The 12,120-nt window shown below is 48.2% G+C and overlaps 1 protein-coding gene across 1 annotated transcript in view; it reads right to left on the minus strand.

The window, feature by feature from the left end:
* Positions 1-12,120, minus strand: part of DHRSX (dehydrogenase/reductase X-linked) — a 275,434-nt gene that overhangs the window by 247,944 nt on the left and 15,370 nt on the right. The gene's annotated exons all lie outside the window — the stretch shown is intronic.

Consider the following 12,120-nt stretch of genomic DNA (forward strand, 5'->3'; position numbering starts at 1 on the left):
GAGAATCGCTTGAACATGGGAGGCGGAGGTTACAGTGAGCTGAGATCACACCACTGCACTCCGGCCTGGGTGACACAGCTAGACTCCGTCTCAAAAAAAAAAAAAAAAAAGAAACAACAGTTGGATCAAGAATGAAAGGTGCACAAAGGCAGTGAGGGATGGAAGCCCCTTCCACCCTGGGCTCTGGAACTGCACAGGCCACCTTCTAAGGTTTCTCTCCTGTCATCCTCCCAAGTCTAAATGAATATAAAGAAACACACTAGAGGTCTCTCATGGGATGGGGGCATCTCCAGAAATACTAAGATTCAGGTTCTGAGTCTCTGATCTGGGTGGGGCTGGGAGCTGCAATTCCAGAAAGCAAATGAAGCCTGTGCTGTGATTCAGAACATTTCTTGGTAACAAGCGTGTAGGGGAAGAAGGATGCGGACAGGGCAGGAGAAGGAATGAATTCGGTCAGGACGGTGGCTGGAGAATGTCTGAGATGGCCACGTGCAGAGAGGAGCAGACTGGCTGCGTCTCTCACTGTGCCTGAGACGGGCGGTGACAGAGGAAAGGGATTGCACATGAGAGTCAGAGACACCCAATGAAGAAAAAAAAGCAGCTTACAGGGTGGAAAGGACACAGACACAGACACTCAGAAGAATGTGGCCAAGGGATCGCCACCGTGTACGAAATGAAGACGTTTTCTAAGAATGGAGCCAAGGGACCGCCACTCTATATGCACTGAAGACGTTCCGAAAGCATGTGGCCAAAGGACCACTGCCGTGTACACACTGAAGACATTCGCTAAGAATGTGGCTAAGGGACCGCAGCCTGTACACACCGAAGACGTTCCCTAAGTATGCGGCTAAGGGACTGCCACCATGTACACACTGAAGATATTCCCTAAGTACGTGGCTAAGGGACCGCCGCCATGTATGCCCTGAAGTTGTTCCCTAAGAATGCAGCCAAGAGATGGCAGACGTTTCCTAGACATGTGGCTAAGGGACCGCCACCGTGTACACACTGAAGACATTCCCTAAGCATGTGGCCCAAGGGACCACTGCCCTGTGCACATTGAAGACGATCCCTAAGCTTGGGCTAATGGATCGCTGCCATGTACACACTGAAGAGGTTCCCTAGCAATGCGGCCAAGGGCCGCTGATGCGCACACACTGAAGACGTTCCCTAAGTGTGTGGCTAAGGGACTGCTGCCATATACACACTGAAGACATTCCCTAAGAATGTGGGTAAAGGACCGCCGCCATGTACACACTAAAGATGTTCCCTAAGAATGCGTCCAAGGGACTGCTGCTGTGTGCACACTGAAGACATTCCCTAAGCATGTGGCTAAGGGACAGCAGTCATGTACACACTGAAGACGTTCCCTAAGAATGCAGCCAAGGGACGGCACTGAAGACGTTCCCTAGGCATGTGGCCAAGAGACCGCCACCTTATAGGCATGTGGCCAAGGGACCTGCACTGAAGACATTCCCTAAGCATGCGGCTAAGGGACCGCCGACATGTACACACTGAAGACGTTCCGTAAGAACGCAGCCAAGGGACGGCCCCATGTACACATTGAAGAATTCCCTAAGTATGTGGCGCAAGGGACTGACACCATGTGCACAATGAAGATGTTCCCTAACCATAGACCAAGAGACTGCCACTGTGTAAACACTGAAGACATTCCCTAAGAATGTGGCTAAGGGGCCCCCGCCATGTACACACTGAATATGTTCCCTAAGAATGTGGCCAAGGGACCGCCGCCATGTACACATTGAAGACGTTCCCTAAGAATGCAGCCACGGGATGGCACCGAAGACGTTCCCTAGGCATATGGCAAAGGGATCGCACTGAAGACGTTCCCTAAGCATGCGGCCCAGGGACAGCCGCCGTGTACACACTGAAGACATTCCCTAAGAATGTGGCTAAGGGACCGCCACTGTGTACACACTGAAGATATTCCCAAAGCATGTGGCCAAGGGAACAAACTGAAGACCTTCCCTAATACAAAAGCTAAGACATTGTGGTTGTACCACACAGTTCCTACAGCTGTGGGAGAATGAGGCTCTTCAGGGCACCTCCATGACCAGCCACGAACCCAGCTAGGAGAGCCACGGCAAGAATGCGGTGGTGTAACTGCAGTAATTACCAAGACATAACAGGATCTAACCTCTTTCTAAATACACGGCTCCCTTAACTCCCCGATCCCTCCTCAATCACGCGAAAGACCACCTGTTTAGCATACAAAATCAGGCTGTGAGGAGTAAAACTTTGACAATGCCATTTCATCACAGCACAGAGCCACTGTGAGATCAGCACCTCTTATGAAAAGAAAACAGACAGCCGGGCGCCGTGGCTGACACCTGTCATCCGAGCACTTTGGGAGGCTGAGGCAGGTGGATCACTTGAGGCCAGGAGTTCGAGACCAGCCTGCCCAACATGGTTAAACCCCGTCTCTACTAAAAATGCAAAAAAAAAAAAAAAAAAAAAAAAAAATCAGGGGTGTGGGGGCAGGCACTTACAATCCCAGCTACTCCAGAGGCTGAGGCAGGAGAACTGCTTGAACCCAGGAGATGATGGCTGCAATGAGCCGAGATTCAGCCACTGCACTACAGCCTGGGCAACAAGAGAAAAACTCCATCGCAAAAAAAAAAAAAAAAAAGAGAGAGACAGAAAAGAAAAGAAAAGAAAACAGACATATTCATGCTGAGATTTCTACACTGTGAAAAAAGATCTGCAACAGTGCATCACGCACCCCAAAATTTCCCAATGCTCTTAGCTAATCAAATCTATCAGGAAATTGCAATTTGAATAACTCCACAGTTTCCCAGAAAGGCAAACACTGTTCCAATAGAAAACATTCACTGCTTTTATGCACATTGTTACATCCATTCCTCAACAGGACGCCATGTAGACTGGATAAAGAAAGTGTGGAGCATATACACTATGGAATACTATGGACCCATGAAAAAGAATGGGATTGGTTGGGCATGGTGGCTCATGCCTGTAATCCCAGCACTCTGGGAGGCCGAGGCAGGCAGATTACCTGAGGTCGGTAGCTCAAGACCAGACTGGCCAACATGGAGAAGCCCCATCTCTACTAAAAATACAAAATTAGCCCAGCGTGGTGGTATGCGCCTGTAATCTCAACTAGTCGGGAGGCTGAGGCAGGAGAATCACTTGAACCCAGGAGCCGGAGGTTGTGGTGAGCCGAGATCACACCACTGCACCCCAGCCTGGACAACAAGAAGGTAACCCAGTCTCAAAAGAAAAAGAAAAAAAGAAAAAATGGGATGATGCCCTTTGCAGGAACATGCATGGAGGTGGAGGCCATTATCTTTAGCAAACTCACACAGGAAAAGAAAACCAAATACCACCTGTTCTCACTGATAAGCGGCAGCTAAACATTGGGTACTCATGGATACAAAGAAGGGAACAGATGCAGGGGCCTGCTGGAGGGTGGAGGGTGGGAGAAATGAGAGGATCGAAAAACTACCTATCAGGTGGTACTGGACTTCTTACCTGGATGATGAAACAATCTGTTCACTAAGCCTCCAGGACATGCAATTTACCTGCACACGTCTCCCTCAACCTGAAATAAAAGTGAAAAAAGTAGGCCGGGCGCAGTGATTCATAATCCCATCACTTTGGGAGGCCAAGGCGGGTGGATCACCTGAGTCCAGGAGTTCCAGACTACCCTGATCAACATGCTGAAACCCTGTCACTACTAAAAATACAAAAGTAACAGGGCGTGGTAGCACACGCCTATAATCCTAGCTACGTGACAGGCTGAGGTGGGAGAATCCCTTGAACACGGGAGACGGAGGTTGCAGTGAGCCAAGATCGTGCCATTGCACTCCAGCCTGGGAGACAAGAGCAAAAGTCCATCTCAAAAAAAAAAAAAAAACAAAAAAAAACAAAAAACACTACATGACTACATGTAACAGCTACTGGGAACATTTTACTGAATTTTTTTAAGCCCTTTAAAATGTTAGGGTAGTGTCTTAGGAAATCAGGGATTTCCAAAGGCAGGACTTCATGACGCCAACTTGAGTGTGAAAAGGATTCCTTTCTATGTAGAAGGTGCATGCCTGCTCTGGGCTTCCACAAATCCCCGAGACCTAATAACACATCTGTCTCCGTCACTGATCAAACAATGGGTACAATGACTTAGCGTCCACTGCAAAGCTTCATGGCAGTTAGCTCTAGCCAGTTTGTTCACAGCCGTGATTAAGGTGCCCACAGCATCCTCACTAGCCTCCAGAATGCTGCATAGTCAGCTCGCCACACAGGTGACCCCAGAAACAAGAGACATGACTGTAACAGGGACAACATGCGACACACCAAACACCAGAAACAGGAGACAGGACTGTAACAGGGACAATGTGCGAGATGCCAAAAACCAGAACAAGAGTTAGGAATATTATAACAGGGACAAAGTCCAGATGACATGGAAGGTGGAAGACTCATTTGTCATAGGTGGAAACAATTTATCTGTGAGTTTCAAACCAGGTGGATCAAGAATAAAAAGTGCAGCCGGACGTGGTGGCTCACACCTGTAATCCCAGCACTTTGGGAGGCTAAGGCGAATGGATCACCTGAGGTCAGGAGTTTGAGACCAGCCTGACCAACATGGAGAAACCTCATCTCTACTAAAAATATAAAATTAGCCAGGCATGGTGGCGCATGCCTGTACTCCCAGCCACTCAGGAGAATCGCTTGAACCCAGGAGGCGGGGAGGTTGCAGTGAGCTGAGATCACACCACTGCACTCCAGCCTGGGAGACACAGTAAGACTCCGTCTCAAAAAAAAAAAAAAAAAAAAAAAAAAAAGTTGGACCACGAATGAAAGGTGCACAAATGCAGCCAGGGATGGAAGCACCTTCCACCCTGGGCCCTGGAACTGCACAGGCCACCTTTTAAGTTTTCTCTCCTGTCATCCTCCCAAGCCTACACGAATATAAAGAAACACACTACAAGTCTCTGATGCAATGGGGGCATCTCCAGAAATCCGAAGATTCAGGTTCTGAATCTCTGATCTGGGTGGGGCTGGAGAGCTGCAGTTCCAGAAAGCAAATGAAGCCTGTGCTGTGATTCAGACCATTTCTTGGTAGTAAAGGTGTAGGAGAAGAAGGATGTGGACCGGGCAGGGGAAGGAATGAATGCAGTCAGGACGGTGGCTGGAGAATGTCTGAGATGGCCACTTGCAGAGAGGAGCAGGCTGGCTGCGTCTCTCACTGTGCCTGGGATGGTCGGTGACAGAGGAAACGGATACCACATAAGAGTCAGAGACTCCCAATGAAGAAACAAAAGCAGTTTACAGGATGAAAAGTACACAGACACAGACACTCAGAAGAATGTGGCCAAGGGACCGCCACTGTGTACGAACTGAAGCCGTTTTCTAAGAATGTGGCCAAGGGACCGCTACTGTGTATGAATGAACTGAAGAGGTTCCCTAAGAATGCGGCCACGGGACTACTGCCGTGTACACACTGAAGACGTTCCCTAAGTGTGTGGCCAAGAGACCGCCGCCATGTACACACTGAAGACATTCCCTAAGAATGTGGCCAAGGGACCTCCACCATGTACACACTGAAGACGTGCCCAAAGAATGCGGCCAAAGGACGGCACTGAAGACTTTCCCTAGGGATGTGGCCAAGGGACCACCACCATGTACACACTGAAGACATTCCCTAAGCATGTGGTCCAAACGACCACTGCCATGTACACACTGAAGACGTTCCCTAAGCTTGTGGCTAAGGGACCACCGCCATGTACACACTGAAGAAGTTCCCTAGCAATAAGGCCAAGTGACCGCTGCCGGGTACACACTGAAGACGTTCCCTAAGAATGTGGCTCAGGGACCACCGCCATGTACACACTGAAGACGTTCCCTAAGAATGCAGCCGGCACTGAAGACGTTCCCCTAGGCATATGACCAAGGGACCCCACTGTATACACACTGAAGACGTTCCCTAAGCATGTGGCTAAGGGACCGCCACCAAGAACACAATGAAGACGTTCCCTAAGCATGCGGCTACGGGAGTGCCGCCATGTACACACTGAAGACATTCCCTAAGAATACGGCCAAGGGACCGCCACAGTGTACACACTGAAGACGTTCTCTAAGAATGTGGCCAATGAACCACACTGTAGACGTTCCCTAAGCATGCAGCAAAGGGACTGCCACCGTGTACACACTGAAGACATTCTCTAAGAATGTGGCTAAGGGACCATCGCCATGTACACACCGAAGATGTTCCCTAAGCATGTGGCCAAGGGACGGACGCCATGTACACAGTGAAGACGTTCCCCAAAGTCCAGAAATGGGCCTGCGAAACATCAAAGGAAAGAATGTTGTGCAGGATCCAGTCATCCCACCACTCGGTATGTACCCAAAGGAAAGGAAATCAGCCCATCAATGGGATACCTGCCCCCCGCCCCGCCGTGCACTGCAGCACTACTAACAGTTTCCAAGATATAGAATCAACCCATGTGTCAATCAACAGATGAGTGCCTCAAGCAAATGTGGCATAGACACACAGTGGAATAGTATGCAGCCATGAAAAAGGAAATCCTACCATTTGCAGCAACATGGATGGGACTGGAAGATACAACGTGAAGTGAAATGAACCAGGCAGAGACAGACAAATACCGTATCATCTCATATGTAGAATGTAAAAAAGCTGAATGCATAAACGCAGAGAGTGCAATGCTGGTTGCCAGGGAAGAATGCTGGAGTGTTCATCAAAGAACATAAAATTTCAGTTGGAGGCCAGGAGCGGTGGCTTATGTCTGGAATCACAATGCTATGGAAGGCTGAGGAAGGAGGACCACTGGAGGCCAGGAGTTTGAGACAAGCCTGGGCAACATAATGAAACCACATCTTTAAAAAAAAAAAAAATGAAAAAATTAGCTTGGTATGGTGGCATGCACCTGCAGTCCCAGCTACTTGGGAGGCTGAGGCAGGAGGATCGCTTCAGCCCAGGAATTCAAGACCAGCCTGAGCAACATAGCAAGACCCCATATCTACAAAAAATTTAAAAATTAACCAGGTGTGGTGGTGTGCACCTGTAGTCCCAGCTACCTGGGAGGCTGAGGTGGGAGGGTCACCTGAGCCAGGAGTTGGAGGCTGCCATGAGCTATGAACATGACGCTGCACTCCAGCCTGGGTGCTAGGGTGAGACTGTCTCAAAAAATATATAAATTACATTAAAATTAAATTTTTCCAGTTAGATAAAAGAAATTCAAAGTTCTACCACACCACACAGTGATTATCGTTAATAATAATACATTGCGTCTTTCAAAATGACTAAAAGTAGATTTTACATATTCTCACCACAAAAAAAAGTAGGTGAGGTGATATAGGTTAGAGTTAGGGTTATGTGAATATGTTAATTAGCTTGTTAATATGTTAATTAGCTTGAATGTTAATATGCTAATTGGCTTGGTTATTAATATGTTAATTAGGTTGATAATATGGTAACTAGCTTGATTTAATCATTGCACAATGTGTACTTGGATGAAAACATCACGTTGTACCTCATATATATGTATACAATTATTTTCTATAAAATAATTCAATAAAAATAGCTCGCATTTCCAGGCAGAAAGCAAAACAAGTCCCAGTTTCGAGGACAGCTGTGACATATTTAATGGTGTCTCCTCTTAATTCAACAGTTTATATGACCATGTCCCAAGGGGCTCCAAGTTGCCAAGGAAAAGATTCCAGTTATGTGCTCAAGGTGTATCCACACTGGGCCAGGCGCGGTGGCTCATGCCTGTCATCCCAGCACTTTGGGAGGCTGAGGTGGGTGGATCACCTGAGGTCAGGAGTTCGAGACCAGCTTTACCAATGTGCTGAAATCCCGTCTCTACGAAAAATATAAAAATTAGCTGGCTGTGGTGGCGGGCGCCTGTAATCCCAGCTACTCAGGAGGCTGAGACAGGAGAATAGCTTGAAACCAGGAGGCGGAGGTTTCAGTGAGCCGAGATCGTGCCATTGCACTCCAGCCTGGACAACAGGAGTGAAACTCTGTCTTAAAAAAAAAAAAAAAAAAAAAAAGGTATCCACACTGCAGCCTGGACCAGAAGAGATGACCTTCAAATGAGCAGACAAGGTCCTCTCACAAAGCGGCGAGTGTTCCCAGTTATTACTCGGAGGGCCAGGCCTGCTCAGGAGGGTTGGTGAGATCAGGCTGTCCGCTAACAGACACCATGGCAGGGCTCATCCTCCTGAGTACATGCAAACTGCACTGAGCCGGCTCCCCATGGAACTCCAAAAACAGCCCAGCTGGGAAGAAATGGAACGTTCTGGGGGACACTGATTTTCATATTGAAATTTCCTATCTTTTTAAAGTTATTTTGGTTGAGACAGTCGCCCAGACTATTGCCCAGCCTGGAGTGCAGTGGCATGATTGTAGCTAATGGCAGCCTCAGCCTCCTTGGGCTCAAGTCATCCTTCTGCCTCAGCCTCGCAAGTAGCTGTGACCACACACGTGTGCCACCACGTCTGGCATTTTTTTTTTTTTTTTTTTGAGACAGCATCTCTCTCCTTGTTGCACAGGCTGGAGTGCAGTGGTGCGATCACATTTCACTGCAGCCTCCAACTCCCTGGCTCAAGTGATCCTCCCACCTCAGCCTCCTATGTAACTGGGACTCCAAATGCACACCTTATGTCCAGCTAATTTTTTTTATTGTTACTAGAGACAAGGTCTCAGTATGTTGACCAGAGTGGTCTCAAACCCCTGAGTTCAAGTGATCCTACTGACTTAGCCTCCCAAAGTGCGGGTATTACAAGTATGAGCCACCACACCCAGCCTATTTTTATTTTATTTTTGTAGGCACAGGATCTCGCTGTTGCCCAGGCTGATCTCAAACTCAGGCTCAAAAATCATCCTCCTGCCTCAGCCTCCCAAAGTGCTGGGATGACAGGTGTGAGCCATTGTGCCCGGCCTCATATCATTTTTGAATCATGAAACTTTATTATTCTTTGGATTTCTTTCCCCCAAGAACTTAAACATGTAAGAAGCAAACCAACACCTTTTAAAACCTAAACATAATTCTTACCTTGCGGATCCAGTTTTGGAAGCAATTTAAATTCTAGAAATCCTGCAGTAACTGCCTATTTGATACGTTCTCAGAGTAACTGCCTTTCCAGTTAAACACAAAAAAAATAGGAGTCCAGTGACCTCGAACACCCCAGGGTAAGAAGCTAAAAGCCAGTTGGAGCCTGAGTGTGAAAAGGCAATCACTCCTTCTGCATCAAAACATCTGCACTCACGGGTCCACCCGTCAGCCAAAAGCCACCTCAGCATTGCTAACAAAACAGGGAAAACAAAGGCGACCCTCTTTCTTTAATGCAAGCCCTCTAAGATAATGCACAACCTATGAGATCACATAAATTAGGGCACAAAGAACCCAATTGAAATCCTGGCAGAACAAGCACAACTTCTGCTTAATCGTGAACTCATTTATTTATTTATTTAGAGACAGGGTCTCACTCTGTTGCCCAGGCTGCACTAGAGTGATGCAATCTCAGCTCATTGCAGCCTTGACTTTCTGGGGTCCAGCGATCCTCCCACCTCAGTCTCCCAAGTAGCTGTGATCACACATGCATGCCACCATGTTTGGCTAATTATTATTATTATTATTATTTTTAGAGGCAGCATCTCTTGCTTTATTTTCCAGGCTGGAGTGCAGTGGTACGGTCACAGCTCACTGCAGCCTCCAACTCCCAAGCTCAAGTGATCCTCCCACCTTCGCCTCCTGAGTAGCTGGGACTACAGACATGTGCCTCCATGCCTGGCTAATTTTTTGTATTTTCAGTAGAGATGAGGTTTGGCCATGTTGCCCAGGCTGGTCTCAAACTCCTGGGCTCAAGTGATCTGCCTGCCTCGGCCTCCCAAATTGCTGGGATCACAGGCATGAGAGCCACTGCGCCTGGCCATGCAGCTGTTTTAATAAGCAATTCTGAGAAGACACAAATGCCCCCCTGCTCTTTTGTGAGAATATTTACACAGATTACTGAATTCCAGTGACAAAAACCTCACACGTGTTACCTAAGGAAACACAGAGCCCAGAGTGTTCGATCTGAACTGTTTCTCAAACCAGAACGAATAAGTGGATTCCAATTAGTGCCTCGAGAGAAAAAGGAAAAAAGTGGCAAAAAAAGTAAAGTAGTTTCAACAAACTCCAGCCGTTATTTTTGGAAGGCTCACTTTCCAAGAACAGTGTTTACATTCATAAATTTTTTTTCTGAATTCCTTAATGGTTGGGGCAAAAAAAGAAGTCAACAGAGCAATAATATTTCTTGACACAACATTTATATAAAATTTAGTGCCCATGAAGTGGGAGTGGAATACACGGAGTCTTGCTCTTGTCGCCCAGGATGGAGTGCACTGGCACGATCTCAGCTCACTGCAACCTCCGCCTCCCTGGTTCACGCAATTCTCCTGCCTCAGCCTCAGTACCTGGGATTACAGGTGCCCACTACCATGCCCAGCTAATGTTTGTATTTTTAGTAGAGATGGGGTTTCACCATGTTGGCCAGGCTGGTCTTGAACTCCTGACCTCAGGCGATCCACCCACCTCGGCCTCCCAAAGTGCTGGGATTACAGATGTGAGCCACCGCACCCAGCAATGGATGCTTTTAGACACAACGGCATAACTAAGTTGTTGAGAGACAGAGAATGCATGGGCCGCAGAGCCAAAAATATTTCCTCTCTGACCCCTTAAAGTTGACACCATCGCGGTACTCATGCCAAGGACCTCCGCATCTGATTGCAACACAAAAGGACAGGCAGCCGCAGCTAGGACGGAGCCCGGCTGCAAAGCCCTGAAACCTGAAAGCTTCCCAGAAGTTGCTCAGAAAGGAATCCATGCAGTTTGAGAAAATCTGGAAGAAATGAGCCAAACCCTGCTGTTTTCGTCGTCTGAAGAAATGAGCAAAACACTGCTGTTTTGCTGCAGACGGTCCTGTGAGAGTTTGCATCCTCTGTTCACCAGGAAGGGGCATGGCGAGTTCATTTTATAAAACTCTCAGGTGAGCCCCACGATTTGACGGAGCAGGAATCACTGAGAAAGGTCGGGGCGGCGGGCCTGAGATCACAGTGGGGAAAACAGTAGAAGTGCTGCCCAAGCACATCTGAGACTCGGACAAGGCGCAGGAAGATCGTCGGAACAAAAGCAGGAGCTGACTGCGCCAGGAATCCGGTCTCTGGGCCTCCTCTGCACTCATGAGCAAATCAACGTCACCACCGAGATTTCTGCGCCCCAAGAACAGCCCAACCGGCTCCTTCCCACCAGCTGCCCCTTTACTAAAACATCCGAAACCTTGTTCTCACTTTCCCCAAGCTGTTTTCCTCACCCTCCAGAGGCCTGCTAGGAAAACAGTTCGAAGCAGGCAATTCTGCAAAGGGGGAAAAAAAAAAACAACCAGCTCAGAGTTAGGGCTGTACAGCCAGATCCAAGCGTGAAAACAAAACCGAACCAAAAAATCCCACCACTGTGCGGAAGGAGTGCCACACAGGCCCGGCTGAGAACTAAGTCGGGGTTAGGGAAATGTCTCTAAGAAATCCTCAAGGACTAGAATTACTCCGAATGGGAAAAAGGTGTAAACGTGTCCCACTTAAATGAACATCACGATGCAAATGCTTAGTTATGAGGACTGAAAATGAACCCCTTTCAACCCAAAACGTGCAAGAAAAAGGAATTCGACATTTTAATGATGCCCAAGGACAGGTAGTCAACCAACAGCACTTGGAAAGGGCAAGTCTGGGCACAGGTGCACATCTGGGCCTTCCTGTGTTTCTCGGAGGCCACTGTTTTCTTAGGAGGGAGGAAAAGAGGGAGGAAGGAAAGCAGAAAGGGAAGGAAGAGAAAAGGGATGGAAGGAAAAGGAAAGAGGAAGGGAGGGAGGGAGAAAAGGGAGGGAGGGACAGAGGGAGGGAGGAAAGGAAGGAAGGAGGAAGGGAGGGAGACAGGGAGGGACAGAGGGAAGGAAGAAGGGAGGGAGGGAGGGGAGGGAAGGAGGGAGGGAAGGACAGGGGAAGGAGGGAGGGGAGGAAAGGGAGGCAGAGAGGGAGGGAAGGGAGAGAAGGAAGGAAGGAAGGGAGAAAAGGGAAGGAAGGAAGGG

Source organism: Pongo pygmaeus, chromosome X (assembly GCF_028885625.2).
Source record: "Pongo pygmaeus isolate AG05252 chromosome X, NHGRI_mPonPyg2-v2.0_pri, whole genome shotgun sequence".
Classification (NCBI taxonomy): Eukaryota; Metazoa; Chordata; class Mammalia; order Primates; family Hominidae; genus Pongo; species Pongo pygmaeus.